General features: G+C 39.1%; 1 non-coding gene across 1 annotated transcript; it reads right to left on the reverse strand.

The window, feature by feature from the left end:
- Window positions 1-18,887: 18,887 nt before the first annotated feature.
- Trnat-agu lies at window positions 18,888-18,960 on the reverse strand. Its single transcript has one exon. It is a non-coding gene; the product is annotated as a tRNA-Thr (tRNA).
- Window positions 18,961-19,477: the final 517 nt, after the last annotated feature.

Consider the following 19,477-nt stretch of genomic DNA (forward strand, 5'->3'; position numbering starts at 1 on the left):
TTACAATATAAAAGCAAATCCTAAGTCTTATATTTTCTCGAAAAGATGCTCCTAGACTTACAAAGAATTGTGCAGTGATAAACACAAGTCTGTATATGTTTGTCTGTGTAATGATCTGTTCAGTCATGGACAACATCTTGTTCGACCTGGTTTATAGCTCATGCAAGTCCGAGCACTAACTTACGGTGGAAAATTTGTTAAACCTATATGTAACTCGCGTAAACTTTACATGTTGTAAGTGTAACCTGTACACAGTCTGAAAGAAAAAAAAAGGACATAACTTGCTCACCCTAGTGAGTTTAAAATAGTTAACAATCAACAAAATGAAACGTTTATTTTCTAAAGTCACTATATCCTACTGTTGTGTGAAATATGCAGTTCTGTTCACTGTTCGTAGTTTCACACGCATAAGTTCCTGAAAGTTTACTAAATCTCAACAAGTTTGTATTATGTTTGATTAAGTGTCTTAGGGTGGAATCATCTTGAAGCAATTCTTCTTCTCCTTGCTGCAGCTCGGCGTCCTCTTCTCCGTCGAACTGGAGCTGAAATTTTCTTACAACTAATTGGTATTCTGAGAGTCTCTTCCTCCAAGCAGTGCTGATGCTTCCAGTGTTGTATGTTCCTATTCTCCCATACGCCACATCATTACCGGTAAAAGTGGATTACTATATGGTGATAACGAGGTCTCAATAATTCCCCATTCCAGCATTCGTCTAATTTCTTTTGTTACTGCTTCCCTTTTCGCGCTGGGTATTGAGTACGTTTGATGACAGTAAATTTCATGGGGAAACACTTGCATGTCGTACAGTTAACCTTTAATTAGTCCAGGTTTTTTCAAAAATACTTTACGATAATTAGTAAGTGTGTCTAATAATTGCTTTTGTTGCAGACTGTCAAGACCAGAGGATTGTTGTACTTTTTCTACTATTTCCGAGAGGTGGATATTCTCCTCGTCCTTCACATCTTCCATGACCGGGAATGTACTGCAATTGGAACTATCTTGAAGCCGCCATAAATGTGCGCGAATCGGTTCTATCTTTAAAATTTGACAATATTTGCCATGCAATTCTTTGGTCTTTACCAAGTCTAACCTGACTCTCGTGTCATCGAAACACATGCTGCATTCACCCTTTTGCGAGATCGATTACAGTTTCCGTCTCTCGCAAAATATCTAATCCGAGGAGACAGTTCACGGCTAAATTCTTTACAATAAGGAAGGTGCACTCTTTGGCTCCCATTCCAAAATTAATACAAATCCGTGTCTGTTCCCGAACTAGTTCGGCTTTCTGACTAATGGCTCCTGTAACTCGACAATTAGTGACTGGAAAAACCGGAATCTTTCTAATCTTCTTTAAGTGAAGAAAGAACGATTCATTCAGCACAGAAACAGATGCTCCAGTATCTAAAATCACCGTAGTTTGAATACCATAAATATCACAAACTGTAGCTGCTTGTACGACTTCCCGTTCAAACAAATTACACTTCTTCCGAAAATCTTGACATAATTCCTCTCGTATATCGACTCCGTCATTATATCTTAACATCTGCACAGTTGAACTACGTTGCTGAGCAACATCAACAGAATTATTCCTACACACTGCATTGTTCGCGTCGTTCGACCCGATCGCTGTTGATTCTATGCGACACACATTCTCATTGTTACTACAGCTGGTTTTCTGCACGTTTGGTTGCTCGTTATTACTAACATCATTCATGCAAGTGCCCCCTAGACACCCTGCGACTGACACACGGGAGCAGAATGTCGTCGCATCTAGTTTGACTGACTGGTACTGGTTGATGGTTGCGGTTCACTTACCTCAATGATCTTGATATTTTGATTCGGGGGTTGCCATGGCTGCGCATTCCTATGCTGCTGCATGTTATTTGACATATTTGTATTGTACGGGGGTTGTACATGAGTGTTGTTGTGATATTGCGGTGGCCTAGGCTGCTGCCATTGCTGTTGTGCATAATTCTGTGTTGACCAATTATGTGGTGGTTGCATGTTTTGCTGATTATTTGAAAAATTACCGTTATTGTAATTGGCGTTAGCTCTAAAATCTCGTTTCCGTTTCTTTGAAAAGTTTCCGTTATCGTTTTGTCCGCTATTGTTCTGTGGATGATAATTGTGATTCGGGGCATTACTGTACTGTCCATTTGTGTTCATACTGTGGTTCTGCCATTCTGAATAATTCGGACTATTCCAATGATTTTGATTCCTATAGTATGTATTTCTATTACTATTGTTCTTGTGGTTTCGCCCATTGCCATTACCATTACCATTATTCGACTAATTATTCCCATGATGGTGTCTGTCCTCTTCGATAACAAAATCTAAAGAGTCCAGTACAGATAGAAAATGTTCCACGTTGTCTTCAGGAATGTGAAACAATTTCTCCTTTAGATCACGCGGTAACTTCTCCTTTAATATCTTTAAAACATCACACTCAGGAATTGGTGTGGATAAATATTTCACTTTATCCAGATACTTTTCGAAATATTTCCGCAAAGTACCGCCTTTTCTATTAAATGGCTCAGGACTATAAACTTATTTTCTTACTCGTTCTTGTACCCCACGCGAGCAATACTTGTTTAGAAATGCTTGTTCAAATTCATCGAAGGAGCTGCATTGTTCAGCTTTCTGTGACGCGAACAACGCTGGCTCACCTTGAATATGGGTAATGGTAAAGACAATTTTCTCCCTTTCGTTCCAACTTTTTGGCATTATTCCGCGGATCCCTTTGATAAACACAATTGAATGGGGTCCGTTCTTATCCATTGGTAAACTTCTGAAACTGTGGATTCTTCACTAAATCATCCTGAGTCACCAATGATTGTGTATGGTCTTGATAAACGGATGTTACTCCACGTGTTGGATTGAAATTATTGCCCGTCTGCCCCCTACTTTCAGTTAAAGGCGTTTCATAATGATCAGGGTGTGTTTCTGTGATACTAACACACTCCGGTGAACTGTTATGAGATGTTTGCATACGTGTTTCATTAAGCACTTTCTGCACGTTTTGTAATTCAGTCTGGAGTTCATGAATCTTTGTGTTGTTTTCATGTATCAGTTGTGTTCCTGCTTGTTGTAGCATCACAGGTAGTTCCTTCTGTATAACAGTACTAATTTGTTTGTCTTTGTCATTTAGCCATGTGTTGAATGTGATCACAACGCGTTCTTCTTGTTCTTTGCATTTTGTTCTATTACGTTTTTATTATCAACCGTAAGGTTTTCTATACGTGTACTTATGTTGCGTATTTCTGCTTCCAAAGAAGTGTGTGTTTGTTGTAATTTGTCCACATCCCGGGTTACTTGCTTTACATTCTGTGGTAAGTCATGGTATGTTTGTTGCATACTTGAAATGTTGATCTGTATAGCAGACAACTGGGCATCTATTTGCTGTCGCAGCTGGCGATCGTGTTCTTTTAACCGGTTTTCGAGCTTTTGATCTATCTCTTTTGAGAACTGTGAAAAGCTTAACTGCGTACGCTCGTCTAATTGACTGATGCGCTCATCCAAGGTCCTAATCCGTTCATCTACTCTGCTAATACGTTTATCTAAATTATTATTAATCTCAGTTGCAAGCTGTTTAGCAGTTTCTTGTTCTCGCTGTATCTGTGATTGTTCCTGTATTTTAAACATTTGTTCCTGTGATTGTTCCTGTATTTTAAACATTTGTTCCATTTTCATCGTTAAGAGAGAAAATGGATCCATTACTGTTTGTGTTGGCTCTACCGGTGGTAAATCGACTGTAACTGGTGTTTCGTGTGGTTCTGCTTCAGTATGCACTTGAACTACCGTCTGTATTCTGCCTGAGTGTTCTACAGCAGGTGGATCATTGACTTTAATATTAGTGTCCTGTTCTGTATCCTCTGTCTGATCTGAAAAAATATTATCAATTTCTACATCACTAGTTATTCCTTTCTCCTCTGAATGTTCTACAGTTACTTCCTGCTGTGTAGCTTTTCTTACAAGTCGCACTGTTTTCACCATGTTTGCAAATGTTTGGGTGCAAGTCTAATCGGGAAAACGTCACACGCAATACATCAATTATAACGTCACACAAAACATAAAATAATTACTACACTGCACCAGATTGGAATCAGTACTATAAATGTTCGCATTCGTTTGATTAAAATTCAGTTCCAATCTCGTTCAGTTAACCCCTTCTGAAAACACTTGATGCTGTATTTTACTGATCCTTCTCGCAGTTATTTAAATATAATTGACTCTTATAGCTTCCTAAGAGGACACACTTTCAAAATGTAAAAATTTTTTTTTGTTACGTTTGTTTAGTAAGAATCGGCACCAGGTTGAAGAAGACGGCTTACTTTACGCAGTGCTTCGTACTGCTGCCGCTGGGATGGAATGGTGCAGCAAAAATATCGTGCTTAGGGTCGTCGAAGATTTCCGCTCATTACAGCATGAAACAAATAGAAAAAACACACATTAGCACACGCATATAAGCTAGTCCTGTCAATAGGTTGCCACTGAATTGCACCCTCTGTTTATTGATTGTATAGCCGCTGAATTGCTATTTATTTATTTAATGGGATAATAATAATTATTAAAAGGTGGCAATTTTATTTAAGCATTGATTTTACTCTTTCGATTGTTGCGAGTCAGCGATAGTGCAATGCTGCTCACTTTGGAAAATACACATTTTACAAGAATTATTTGGTCCAGGAAACACTTTTGCGATTTAGACGGTATTCGCGTAATTGTACTGATTAAAAGTTATCGTTTCCGAAAGACGCAGGTTCGATTAAAGCGGTGTGCACTTTTGCGCGTATAATGAAAATATTCATAACACGTCGCGTAACAAAAAGAAACATGCGAATCACAACCGTGGTCAAACGAAGAAAATATATAATAACATAAATGTTCTTCGCTGTTATTCAGGACAGACTCGGACTACACCTTGCAATTTTTAGTTATAGGAAATGATAAGACGTTACACTTGGGAGATACTTGTTTTGAATAAATTGTATTTACCTTCTCTCTCTCTCCTTTTTACAGCCTTTATACCTTCACATCGATTAAGAAACTTTTCCTTTCTACCGACCAGTACGAAAACAAAATTCAGACTCAACAAAATGTCTTACATCGAATTATTACATGCTTAACCCTTAATAATCATATATAGTTTCGTAGTACAAACAATGCTAATTTATTCCGTGCACTGGAAAGCCTTTGATACACTGAGCACAAAAATGAAAATAATAAAATTATAATTACATTTTTAATGTCAAGAATACTTCTTTAAATCATGAAAATAAGGTTTGACCTGCGTCTCGACGCCTCGACTGGTACCGCCAAGGGAAAACTTCCAAGTACGATCAACAAAGACGTTCGTTGTGCTGTCCGCCGTCTGCACCGGGATATTGAGGAACTGCGGACCATCTCAGCAACAGTGAACTGAAGGGGAACCTGGACACCTTTATCTGCCAAAAGCCTCCTCAACCTCGGCCTTTCGAAAAGGGATCTTTGTGTTATGTGCTCAAGTGTACTGATTGGTGTGAGCATGTCCTTCCGCATTTTCCAGTACATGACTGCTGTATGCACGAAGGACAGGGTTGGAGTGGGGTAGAGCGCCATGTGTGTGTGTGTGTGTGTGTGCGTGTGTGTGGCGCTGAGGCCTGGCGCGTCTTTGCAGGACAAATGCAATTCTGAAAGGAATATCGCTGTCGAACAAATGAATGCGCCAAGTATATCCATTGTTACATGCAGCTGGTTGATGTAGTGAAATACTCTGTCGTGGCTATATTAGGTGAACGGCACACGACAGCCGGCCAGTGTGGCCGAGCGGTTCTAGGCGCTTCAGTTTGGAATAGCGAGACCGCTATGGTCGCAGGTTCGATTCCTACGTCGGCCATGGATGTGTGTGATGTTCTTAGGTTAGTTAGGTTTAAGTAGTTCTAAGTTCAATGGGACTGATGACCTCAGATGTTAAGTCCGATAGTGCTCAGAGCCATTTTTTTGGCACACGACATGCGTTTAGTTTAAAATTGAAGTGTTTAAGAACGGCAGTGTAGTGACTAAGTGATAAGTGTACACACACCACATCGTATTAAAGTGAGCTTGTCAAGTGCAACAGGCTAAAAAACGGCGCCGTGAGTGTCATTTCAATGACAAATAACTACAACAAACAGGTTTTTCGGGGTGGCTTTCGAAACGAGATTAATATACAGGATATTGTAAAACTTGCTGTTTAACTTAGCAGAGAAATACGATGCAGTAAAGCATCATGCCTGTACCAAGACTGATATTGATAAAGTGCAGGATGTGTTAAGAAATTCCACTGTCAAAGGTATTTCGTACCAGTGGGAACTAGTCAGGAAAATGAAGTGTCAGCAACGTAACTAATATTAACATATCACGGAGTGAAACATCATCACAGTTACATTTCACAAGACTGTGGAAATGCTCTCCTATCTCACTTTTTGTTTCAAGATTCGAAACCATCGTCCGTTATTCGTGTGGACGGACTAAAACTGAAGCTATGGCAGAGAATGTATTGGTTCCCCATTCTCTGCAGTAAATCTGGAAAAAGTTGGTACAGCTCCATTCTCGATTGCATGTGATGCTTCAAACATAGGATATATGACATTATTTCCAGTTGCTATCCTGTACTTAGAGCAAGAAATGAGAACGACTCCAGCTGTTACAGATTTTTACGAAGACACTGACGAATCATCAACTTCTATGGTCAAGAAGCTTAAAGAGAGCATCATTAAGACTGATCCTTCAGAATCACAACTAGTTGCGTATATTGCAGACAACTGTTCTGTCAATTGCGGGAAAAACCAATCAGTTATCGTGAAATTGAAAAAAAAAGAGTGAAGCACCACATCTTATTGCAGGACATTGTCACATGCAAATACTGTACAATACCTTGAAATGTGGACTAACACTACTGTCATACGATGTTTATTTAATGAGTTTTCTTCAAGCACGGAGAAGGTGACTGAGCTGAAAAACTTTTTTGAGTTCTTGCAGTTAGAGTACTCAATACTACTCCGGCATGTTCCCACACGCTTTTTGACTCTTTTTATCTGGTGTAGATAGATTTCTCCAGAAATGGCAATTCGAAGCCAGAGTGAGGATAATGCGCCAAACTTATTTGGACACTCATAGCCCATGAAAAGACAGTGAAGTGGACGATGAAGTAACACTCACAGAGATTTACATTTCTTTTGTCCACAATGTATGCGTTTATTTAAAGTGCGCGTCATTTATGACGGCGGCCGAGTTTAGGTTCGTTCTTCGCATCTGACGTCACAAAACACAGTCAGCCAATGAACAGAGAACGACGTTGCCAGAGCTCGACTGCAGTACAGAGCACGGACGAGTGTCTTCAGTTTTAGAAACGTTCAGTCATAAATAAAGTAAGTGAACGAAAGCAATGTCTTGATAGCAGAATTTCTTTTATAGAAAGTTTGGAAAAAGCATTCTTTATACCAATTGCTTCATATTCTATTAATTAATTAAACCAAACAAGCAATAAACCTCCTAATTCAGGCGATAGCAAGGAAAGGTGTTTGTATCATTCTCACTAACCGCTTTTTCGCAATAAAGAACAGCGGTAATTGTTTATTTCCTATTGTACTTCGACGAAACGTGAGTAATTCATAGTCATACCAACAGTGTTTGACGGTATTTTGCGTCCTAGTTCAAAGTCCTCCAGGAATTAAATTAAATGATGAGCTGCGTTAGCGTAATGGTTAAAGGGTTCATTTCATTGTAGCCATTTTTGTTACTGTTTTTGGTGAATAAAAAAAAGGGTTTGGCTGCTAAGCAGAAGATTCTGAGTTCAAACCTTGTTCTGTGCTTAGTATTTCTTTATTTAAAAACATTATCGAAGTGTCTTACTTCATGAATTTTATTCGTTTGAGTGTAATTTTTTGAAATTTCTAGTAGCAATTAAAATCGACCATACGGAAAGTATACGCTGTGGACTTTTACCTCTGCAAACTCATCAAAATTTCGTGCAATGGTTTACAACATTTAATACTGCACAATAACTGCGTTGATCATCGAAACAAAATTAACTCATTTATTGGGGGAAGGTATCAGTCAAGAAGATGTGTAAAAATCAAATTTTTGGGCCAAATAGTTTTTGTAAAATCGAATGATAAGTGTGTCAAAGCAGTCAGAACACCATGTGTCTGCACAGGCGAGCAGTGCAGTGATGACAAAATCGCGCACAGCGCGGAATGCGGGGAGCACGTCTCTGTAGCAAAAAATGGTTCAAATGACTCTGAGCGCTATGCGACTTAACTTCTGAGGTCATCAGTCGCCTATAACTTAGAACTAATTAAACCTAACTAACCTAAGGTCATCACACACATCCATGCCCGAGGTTTTTGTGTTGGTAGCGTCACTTAGCGCTCTGTATGAAAATCACTGACTGTGCTGTGTGCAATCTGTGGCTGGTTGGCATTGTTGGAATAGTCGCCATTGTAGTGTTGGGCAGTTGGACGTGAACAGCGCGTAGCGTTGCGCAGTTGGAGGTGAGCCGCCTGCAGTGGTGGATGTGGGGAGAGAAATGGCGGAGTTTTGAGAGCGGATGATCTGGACGTGTGTCCATCAGAGACAGTAAATTTTTAAGACTGGATGTCATGAACTGCTATATATATTATGACTTTTGAACACTATTAAGGTAACTACATTGTTTGTTCTCTATCAAAATCTTTCATTTGCCAACTATGCCTATCAGTAGTTAGTGCCTTCAGTAGTTAGAATCTTTTATTTAGCTGGCAGTAGTGGCGCTCGCTGTATTGCAGTAGTTCGAGTAACGAAGATTTTTGTGAGGTAAGTGATTGATGAAAGGTATAGATTATTGTTAGTCAGGGCCATTCTTTTGTAGGGATTTTTGAAAGTCAGATTGCGTTGCGCTAAAAATATTGAGTGTCAGTTTAGTGTTGATCAGAATTGGCAAAGAGCGAAATGTCTGAGTACGTTCAGTCCTGCTCAGCTGTTTGAAAATCAAATAATGTAAGAGGTTTATCAGCACAGGAATTCATTAATTTTTCTAAGGGGAGGTTTCAACAGGTGCACGTGTCGCATGTGACCGGCGCCTCTCCTGCCGTTATACGCCAGCCATTCCCGGCTGCTCGCAGGCCGCGGAGTTGTCTTTCATCTCCTCAGCGTGTGGTGGCTCGAAAGTCTCCTTTCTTTCGTCGAAAGCGTTAGAAACTCTTCGTTCAGGTTCGTCATTACGCTTGCGTATGTGTTTTTCCTAGGGAGTTGGATCGGTCATCTACGTGTGCAATTGCTTCTCTTGTGGTCCTCTGCGTGGCATGTTGAACATTTCTGTGGCTGTCCGCTTGTTCGTCACAAATACTCTGACCACAAATGATTGTGAACGGTGGAGCATGCTTCGGTAAATCTATTTTTACACTCGGCAACCCCGAATTAACTTGAAGTCTGCAGGCATTACCCCATTTTTCCCTGATTAGTCCAAAAATATTCCCATGCATTCTGGAAGTCTTTATGATAAATTGCACAGGTCACACTACTATTCAAGAAAGGTTGTAGGAGTAACCCACCAAAGTGCACGCCTCTAACATTACCGTCGATATTCAGCATGATTTTGCAGCGTATATTGTGTCCGAACATTATTAATTACCTCTAAGAGAACAGTGTATTGACACACAGTCAATACAGATTTAGAAAACATCGTTCTTGTGAACCACAATTAGCTCTTTACTCGTACGAAGCGTTGAGTACTACTGACAAGGGATTTCAAATTGATTCCATATTTCTAGATTTTCAGAAGGCTTTTGACACTCAACCGCACAAGCGGCGAAGGTTTTTGACACTCTACCACACAAGGGCCTTGTAGTGAAACTGCGTATCTATGGAATATCGTCTCAGTTACGTAACTGGATTCTTTCCTGTTAGAGAGGTCACAGTTCGTAGTAATTGATGGGAAGTCATCAAGTAAAACAGAAGCGATTACTGGCGTTCCCCAAAACAGTGTTATAGGCCGTCTGCTGTTACTATGTATCTATGTAAACGATTTAGGAGACAATCTGAGCAGCCGTCTTAGATTGTTAGCAGATGATGCTGTCGTTTATCGTCCAGTAAAATCATCAGAAGATCAAATCAAATTGAAAAACGATTTAGAAAAGATATCTGTATAGTTCAAAAACTGGTAATTGAATCTAAATAATGAAAAGTGTGAGGTCATCCATATGAGTGCTAAAGGGAATTCATTAAACTTCGTTTACACGATACATCAGTCAAATCTAAAGGCCGAAAATACCACTAGATACCTAGGAATTACAATTACGAACAACTTAAATTGGAAAGAAATGTGGGGAAGGCAAACCAAAGACTACATTTTATTAGCAGAACAGTTAGAAAATGTAACAGATCTACTTACAACGCTTGTTCCCTCGTCTTTTGGAGTACTTCTGCATATCGAGAAAGTTCAAATAAGAGCAACACGTTTTGTACTATTGCGAAATAGAGAAGAGAGTGTCACTGATATAACACAGGATTTGGGGTGGATGTCATTAAAACAAACGCGTTTTTCGTTGCAGCGCAATCTTCTCACGAAATTTCAGTCACCAACATTCTACTCCGAATGCGAAAATATTTTATTGACACCAAGCTACATACAGAGAAACGATCATCGTAATAAAATAAGGGAAATCAGAGCGCGCGGAAAGATATACGTGCTTGCTTTTTCCGCGCGCTGCTCGAGATTGGAATAATAGAGAATTATTGTGAAGGTGGTTCGATGAGCCCTCTTCCAGGCACTTAAGTGTGATTTGCAGAGTAGCCATGTAGATGAAAATATGCTCACACACTTCATCCATCCGACTAACCTTAGATGCAGACTGTAGCTGCAATTGACACTGTATTGGGCTACAGCGAGATTGGAGTCAACATTCACGGTCCGTTGAGATCTAGTAGCACGGAAACGTTCTGCGTCCACTCTTAACTGTTCGTTGCTATGCTGATTTCAGTGTATGCGATCAGCGAAATTTCTTGCTGCGCGTTGGTCTTCCGATTCTGATGCACGTGACTGAGCAACACGTGAACGATCTGATTCGTTACTTGCTTAGTGATCCTCGCTTCCTTGAGAAGCACGTAATTGCTTCTAAAAAAAATGGCTCTGAGCGCTATGGGACTTAACATCTGTGGTCATCAGTCCCCTAGAACTTAGAACTACTTAAACGTAACTAACCTAAGGACATCACACACATCCATGCCCGAAGCAGGATTCGAACCTGCGACCGTAGCAGTCGCGCGGTAATTGCTTCTCTTTTGTGCCTGGCTAATAGATCTACCAACTGGTGTGCGTTTAGGAGGCATGATTACTTCGACGCAGACAGTGACAACAATTGTTCAAAGTTTCAACTCAATCAGATGAACTATTTATTAGGTTGGTGCATAAGTTCGTAGCATTTTTGTTTTGCATGTTGGTATTCCGGTTTCTATGGATTTATTTATCGATTATTTGAGTTTATATACAGTCACTTTGTCATTTGGAGGTAGTAAGTGGAGCTGTGGGCTCTAGAAAATAGTGTCAAGCAGAAAAATTGGAACAATTCCGACATATTCTCCTGTTTGGGTTCACTAGAGGGGTGACAGGAGCGGAAGCATCCAGAAACATTTGCCCTGCGTAAGGGGATAACGCCACTTGACACAGCACAGCAGGAAATGGTTGTCTCTGAAGTGTCTCGCTGTGTTCAGGAAGACCTTCGGAGTTCGATGAAGATCGTTTAAACGCATTAATCCACAATGATCCACGTCAGTATACTCGATAACTAGCAAATGTGATGAACAGTGATCATTCCACCATCGTGCGACATGTGAAAGCAATGGGGAAGGTTCAGATATCGGGTGTATGGGTACCACATGCTCTAAGCCAAAATCACAATTAGGCCTATCAGTGGGAGGCCATTTGTGCATCTCTGCTAGCTCGTCATCAGTTGGCTCGTGAACAGCAAAGACCATTCCTATCTTGTATCGCTGCTGGCGATGAGAAATGGTGCTAACATAAGGAAAGGACAGGAAAGTCCAAACAAGGCGGCAACTCGTCATACAAAGACCTGCGCACATCCACAGAAGATAATGGTACTCGTCTGGTGGAACAGCGACGGTGTGGTGTGCTACGAAATGCTTCTTCGAGGCGTAACTATCACTCCTGACATTTATTGCCCAAAACTGAAGCGTCTTGCAGACGCAGACCAAGAACAACGACCAGGTAGACTGCATGAAGTGATGCTATTCCACGATAGCGCCCGCCGGCTTTACGCTAGACTTACAAAAAAGGCTATATAGGAGTTGGGTTGTGAAGTAATTCCACGCATACCTTACGCAGCTGATTTTGAGCCTTCAGATTTTCATATTTTCCGCTTCCTATCGAACAGCTTTCAAGTAATTTCGTTCTCGGATGAAAAACATGACTCGACGAATTCCTCGCCTTAAAACCTACAGTCGCAGAGTCGAAAAGTTAGCTCAGTGTTGGCAGACTGATGTAAATAGTGAAGGAAGGAAAATATAATATTCGTCATTCAAGTATCTGTTAAGTGTATCTGTTATGTTTATTAAACTTACGGGAAAAAGCTACGAACGTTGGCACCAACCTAATATTTTACTTACGAATGAAAACTATTGCAGCACTGTCTTTCTTGCAGTCAGTTTGAACGGAAAACCGGTACATTGTTGCTGAAAAGCTATATAGCTACAAACCATCTCCAGATGATGCCAATAATATTGCAAAAAGTTGCCCGTAAACCGATTTTTTTTGTTTTGTTTTGAGATTGTACATTCCGAACAGACTGACAAACACTCATTTTTTATAGATAAAGATCCTGTAACACAAAGTTTGAAAACTATTATCCTGAAAATTAATCTGAATAAGTAGCTCAAATGCTCCTAAGCTCAGGATCAGTTCGAGTCTGAATGTCAAGCAGAATACGCATCAAAGAACATGAGTGTTTGCTGGGTTGATTTACATTCCAAATTCAGTTATAAAATTCTAACTGCATTACACTAGTCACATTCCATGGAACATAAAGAAAGTGGTCTCTGTTATTTTTTGATTTTATCTTAATGATCTCTAAGCGACTGAGACATATACAGCTGAAAAATATTCCTAGTACTGCCAGTTGATATTTTTTAACATTTTTGCTATGCCCAGTTGCAAGGTAAACAGTCCTGTAGCCATACTGTCCTTCTGTTGATAGTATTGCTAGACGAGATAAGCTTTACTGCCTCAGTGCAGAACATAAGAACTTTTAAACCATTTTTGCCATGAAAAAAAAGAACTCACTTCTTTTGTAATGGCCCCAGGTTCTGCTACCTACATCAGGACTGCTATGCATCCATCAGGGCAATTCGATAACAGCTATGCTGAGACTTATACCCTGGTCAGTTTTGATTAACCTCTTATCAATATCAGATGAGCTGGAAACCAAAAAGAAATGTCATAAGAAGATGCCATTGTAAACCTTAAGTGTTTCAGTTTTAATCTCTTTGTCATTTCTAGTAGATCTGAAAAGATGTTATATTGCTCTGTATGTATCGATCTCTTACCTAATTACAATACTTAAAACAGAGTATTCAGTTGCCATTAAATGTTGGTGGGTGTTGGGTAAATAAATTCCCATTATAAGTTTAGTTAAGCTTTCTGTCAGGATTATACACTGTTTTCATTCTTTTCATAAAGATTTTTATCTGTTACTTATCATTTCTTTCACCTTTATAGTTGAAATCACGAACGATGGCGGTCGAGTTTAGGCTTGTTCTTTGCATCTACGTCATGCATTCTCCTATAGCCAACGAGTGCTCAGTAGTGCTCCCAGCGCTCTGCTATGAATGCAGTAGCCAATGTGAGCATTAAACATGATCGTAGTTATTTAGTGAATTTTTATTCCATTTGTTGCGAATTGCCACTGCTGATGGTGGTGGTAAGCGACAAATTCTGCACAAGCAAGCGAGACATAATTTGCAGTACACACGCTTTCTTCGAGCACGGACCACACGTATGCGCCTACCGCAACTGTCGCTTGTAACCGGCAACAATGCAATCCCCTTTTGCAGCGTTTCCAACTTAGCGAATTTGTCAGTAGATTAAGCGACATTTCGACATCAAACACAACATTTTAAAACTGTTTAACGACTAAATTTGTTTAGAGACTTCTCTCTCAATTTCTTAAACTACCTTTTTCCAACATGCAACTGCTCTTGAGAATACATGTGGCGTAACTCTCAGTACTTTTGGAAAATGCTAACCAAACTCCAAAAGAACAGCTAGAGCAAGGCACTCTGAAATCGGCATTTGTCTTGTACCGCTTCAGAGCTGTTCGGGTAGCTTGGAATCGATAGATGTCTCGTGCCATTTTGAAGGTGTTGGGCAGCTTTGAATGGCATTGTTATTGCTAAGATTGTGCTTAAGTGTATTTTTGCACATTTTCGTTTCTTTGTGTTACATTGTGTATGGTGAGCGAATACAGTGTGGTGTAATGGAATTACCAGTGAAGAGAAAGTGCTACACTCAAATGTACAAAAAATAATGAGGGAATAAGCTGAATTTAAAGGATGGCTGACACCAGTTTCTGGTAATGATATTAAATGTATGTGTCGCTACTGCCAAACTGAATTTTATGCAAAACTGAGTGATATAAAAAAAAAATTGAAACCAAGAAACATAAACTGAGACTTGATATAAAATCGGCACAGAAGACCTTGCCAGTACAAAAAATGGACAATATTAGGCCTTCTAGTAAAGCAGAAGCATTACTTGCATTGTTCAATGCTGAACATTGTTCGTTTTTGACTTTGGAGCATTTGGAAGAACTGTGTAGAAATGTATTTTGAGACTCTAAATCCACCGCAGACTTATAATTACATCGAATGAAGTGTTCAAACATGAAAAGTGAAGTGTTGGGTTCATATTTCAAGGAAGTACCACGATATCGATAATGAAAAATTTAATCTGTTGGTAGATGAATTTTAAAACAGCTAGGAACTGCAATAAGATACAGTGAATCACAAAGAAAAACTGCATCGAATTTTTATCTCTTACTCCCATGAAAATGCCAATGTGGAAGATCAGGCTGATGCAGTCATAGTAACTTTAAGAGACCACAACCTGGAAATTGAAAATTTCCTTGGAGTAGATACAGACAATGCATGAGTTATTACAGCAGTGAATAATGGTCTACACAAAATTTTAAAAACTGATTATGGACTGCCAAATCTTGTACTTGTTCATTGCATATGTCATTCTTTACAACTAGCAGCGAGTCACACTTCAGAGAACACTATACCCCAAAACATAGAATATATGATAAGAGAAACCTAAAACTGATTTTATACAATCTCCAAGTCGTCAATACGAATACAGACAAATATTTGAAACAATAAATTGCGGCAAAGCACCGCTGAAAATTCTTAAAGTATGTGTGATGTGATGGCTTTCCATAGAACCAGCAGTCTATCGCATTTTACAACAATGTGATGAACTGAAATTGCACTTCTCTAGATGTGAAACTAGAGAAAATTGTTACACAGCAGAACTGCTCCATTCTATGATCGAAGATCCAAACGACTTGATGTACTTAAGTTTTTTACGAAGTGTTTTAGGTGAAGTCCAAACAGCCGTGAAAGTGGGTGAGAGTGAAAACTCTGATCCCACAAAACTGCTGGATACGCTTACTTTTCTTTCGCTATGAGTTTGTAAAAGAGTAATTTATGAGCCTACTGTTACCTTGAACGTCCTTACTACATCTGTTCAAGGAAGTCGTCTTAATCCCTATACTACTCTCAGCTATGCTTTTGAAACCTGTGCTAGCATGCTGAACTTGTCTGTAGACAGTATCAAACTTGCAACAAAACGATCCATTGACTTTACTGTGAAGTTTATAAAAGAACTAGAAAATAAACTTCCACCTAATATTGAAATTTTGATGAACAAATTGTCTGACTCCTTCGTTTGTTCTCTGTCTGTCAACAAATTGTCTGTCAGAGTAGTTTTGCAAACTAAAACAAGTAGTCATGATGTCATTGAGTTAGCAAAAGAACTGGAATATAGCCCGCATCTCATGGTCGTGCGGTAGCGTTCTCGCTTCCCACGCCCGGGTTCCCGGGTTCGATTCCCGGCGGGGTCAGGGATTTTCTCTGCCTCGTGATGGCTGGGTGTTGTGTGATGTCCTTAGGTTAGTTAGGTTTAAGTAGTTCTAGGGGACTGATGACTATAGATGTTAAGTCCCATAGTGCTCAGAGCCATTTGAGCCAACTGAAATATAATGACATCAAGGAGTGGGAAAAATCTCATAACAATGGAATGATATCAATTTCATTTGATGGCAAAACATAGAGAATTCAGTCGATTTTTGGATCGAAGTTCTGTAACATAAAGATGCTGGAAATCTAAATCCATTCAAAAAGTTGTGCACTCTTGAAGTTACTGTGTTGTTATTGCCACATTCAAATGCAGAGATAGAACGAATTTTTTATGCCAAGAATATGGTCGTATTAAAACTCTGCAGTGGCCTTGGTCTTACTTCATCGAATTCTATTTTGATGATCAAAAGCACCACAAAAAGAATGAATAAAAATGTTTTGACTATGAGTTACCAATGAATGTACAAAGACTTACTGGAACCATATTTATTACAAAAAATGATAGCAATGCACAGCCATCACTTTCAACTGAGGGAACACTTCAGTACTATTTAATCTGTCTAATTGACAGTTCAGACAATGATGATGAATAAATTTTGTGTGTGTGTGTGTGTGTGTGTGTGTGTGTGTGTGTGTGTGTGTGTGTGTGTGTGTGTGGGTGGGTAAACAAAAAGATCTGAAATAATAAAAGTATACAAAAATATTTTTGAATTTCAATTCGTCAATTCCCTCAAATTATTTAGCGACATTTAGCGATTTTTCACCGTCAATCTAGCGACATTTGGTTCAGTGTTGTTGCCGACAATGTAGTTTCATGTCTCGAGCTGTGCAAACTGCCATCGTTCATTGATTGGACTATAGCAATGTATGTTCAGTTGAAAACTGCTGGCTTTGAAGCATGGTTCAAAGCCTATGTTAAACTGTAGATTCCCTTCTAATTGGCTGTGAAAGTGAGTGCAAAGCTCAGAGGATAGCCAGGGCAGAAAGAAATGAAGTTTTAAGAGAGGTTAGGTTTAAAGCAAACCATCAGTTTGTGAAAGAAACTAAAAGAACATAATTCTGGCATACTACATCAGTACAAACAGTTGTTGGTTGAAAATGTTCAAAAGTCGCCAAAAATTTTATTGTCAGCCAATTATATCTCAGTTGGTGCAACGCCAGCTATCCTTGTAGCTCAGGTCCTGGATACAGGGGAGGGATGGGGGTGAAGGGCAAGGGGGACCAAACCACCCCATAGCCATCAAAGCCTCTTTTTTTATTTTTTAACTGGATTTAAATTTGTCCACATTAAAAAATGGCAAATGTTAGTTGTAATGAATATGAGATTAAATTTTAACTGTTGAACACATACAGTGACTACTGGATTGCAAAGTTTTGCAGCAGTGTCAAATCACATGTTGCTTATAAGTTGTCGATACTAAGTTGAGCTTCATCTCTCTACCTGTTATTGGTACATGACGGTACACTTTGGGATGAACAACAGTAGCACTATAGCAACATGGCAAACCCATGTTGTTTATCAACTGAAAAATAAGTAGTTTAACAAGTGTGTTTGAACATGAATGATTCTGTGATATGCCTTCACACAGCCTTGTTACTCCATGTGTGATTTATACCATAGCTGCTGATTACTCATATCTGCATGCATACATACCTAAAATTGCATCACTTTATAGCAGATATTCAACATTCCCGCTCTTATGTCCCTCCTGAACATAGTGACAAAGTTCTTCTTCTTGTTTTTTCCACATTTCACACTCCACTGAGGTCGAAACTTAACTTAGCTGTAACAGCTCACACTGCCTCCAATCAATAACTATAGAGTGAAACGATTGCACCTGAGATTACTGAAACATGAAATAAAAAAGCATGGCTTAAAGAACTTAGTGATTATCAATTACTTGAAGGCTTTTAATGCTTTAGAGTTAAGAGTATCTCTAAGTAGTGAAGTAACAATCATATACCCAATACATAAATTGGACCTATTTCCCAACATACAAAAATATCTGGTGACTGTGCCCTGGGGCCATTGACCAATCACTGAGTATGTGTTTTAAATAGGCTTAAATGATGAACACAGTTTGTGGAAGTTTTAAAATGTTGCATCACACTGATAAAACGAAGAGAGTTGCAGTCCTAAAGTCTTTAGTACCGCAATATTACAATATATTACCAATTTTCTTCTATTGATTCTAATTTTCAAACTGTGCTCAAAACTAATGTTGTGTTCAGAGATCACATCACTATTTGAGTGTTACTAACAGTTAGTGAGAAAGGATGGAAACTGAGTTTGGAGACTGTTTTTCCTGTTAAGTTTTCAATTTCAAGATCTACAAGCAGTTAAACCTGTAATATCTAGACACAGGCACAGATTAACCCCTTTCTATATTTGTTATAAACTATTTTGAATTGTTAAGTTTTTAATTTATTACTGTTGCTAAGGTTCCTTTCCCTTTTATTATTTCATAGAAAAGGCAAGCGGATAACAAACTTTTAAGTAAAATTTTTAGCGTTCTTTTTCTTTAATTATTTCGAATGAAAAATCCATTTTGTAACTGAATATATCCATTTACTTTTTTAACAGATTCTGAATAGAACTGATTTCTTATTGATGAAACTAAAAATGCTCCATGATATGTAAATTAAAAATGGAGGGCAGAGAAAGGAAAGAAAAGGGATTACTGATGTCAGCTGCATTGGAACGTTATGCGGAATCAGCGGCAATGATTGAAAATGTGTGCTGGACCGGGATTCGAACCTGGAATCTCCTGCTCACTAGGCAGGTGCGTTGACCACTGCGCCACCTAGCACAGAATATTATCGTAACTGCTCAGACTCTCTCAACACACTTCATGGCAGATCCACAATCTCACTGAGTGCCACCTATCCGCAGTCGCTGTCCATTCCTCCGTGCTTGTTACTCAGAGATTCATGCAGGAGGTCAGGCATACTTGTGCATCCGTACTGAAGAAGGCAGATCCATTGCTTATAATGCACCATGCCACCATGCATTTGTATAATCATATAAAAATGCTCCTTCAAAACATTGAAATGAACAATTTAGACAGCAGGTAAAATGGAGCATTTAGCAAGAACAACTACATGACAATAGTTAAAATTTCACTAATGAACTAATCCAGTAGCCAATATTTATTACCCACTATGTTCATAAACACTCGTTCTATAACGCGTTGATCTGTAAGTTGACTCCCTTCATCAGAAACGATATCATTCAAAGACAATACTGGTACCAATCCTTCAGAAGCCCAGAACATAATACCTACGATAAATATTGCTGAGCTGCAATGAATAGCCTGGCATACGTCC

This window comes from Schistocerca piceifrons, chromosome 7, assembly GCF_021461385.2.
Source record: "Schistocerca piceifrons isolate TAMUIC-IGC-003096 chromosome 7, iqSchPice1.1, whole genome shotgun sequence".
NCBI lineage: Eukaryota > Metazoa > Arthropoda > Insecta > Orthoptera > Acrididae > Schistocerca > Schistocerca piceifrons.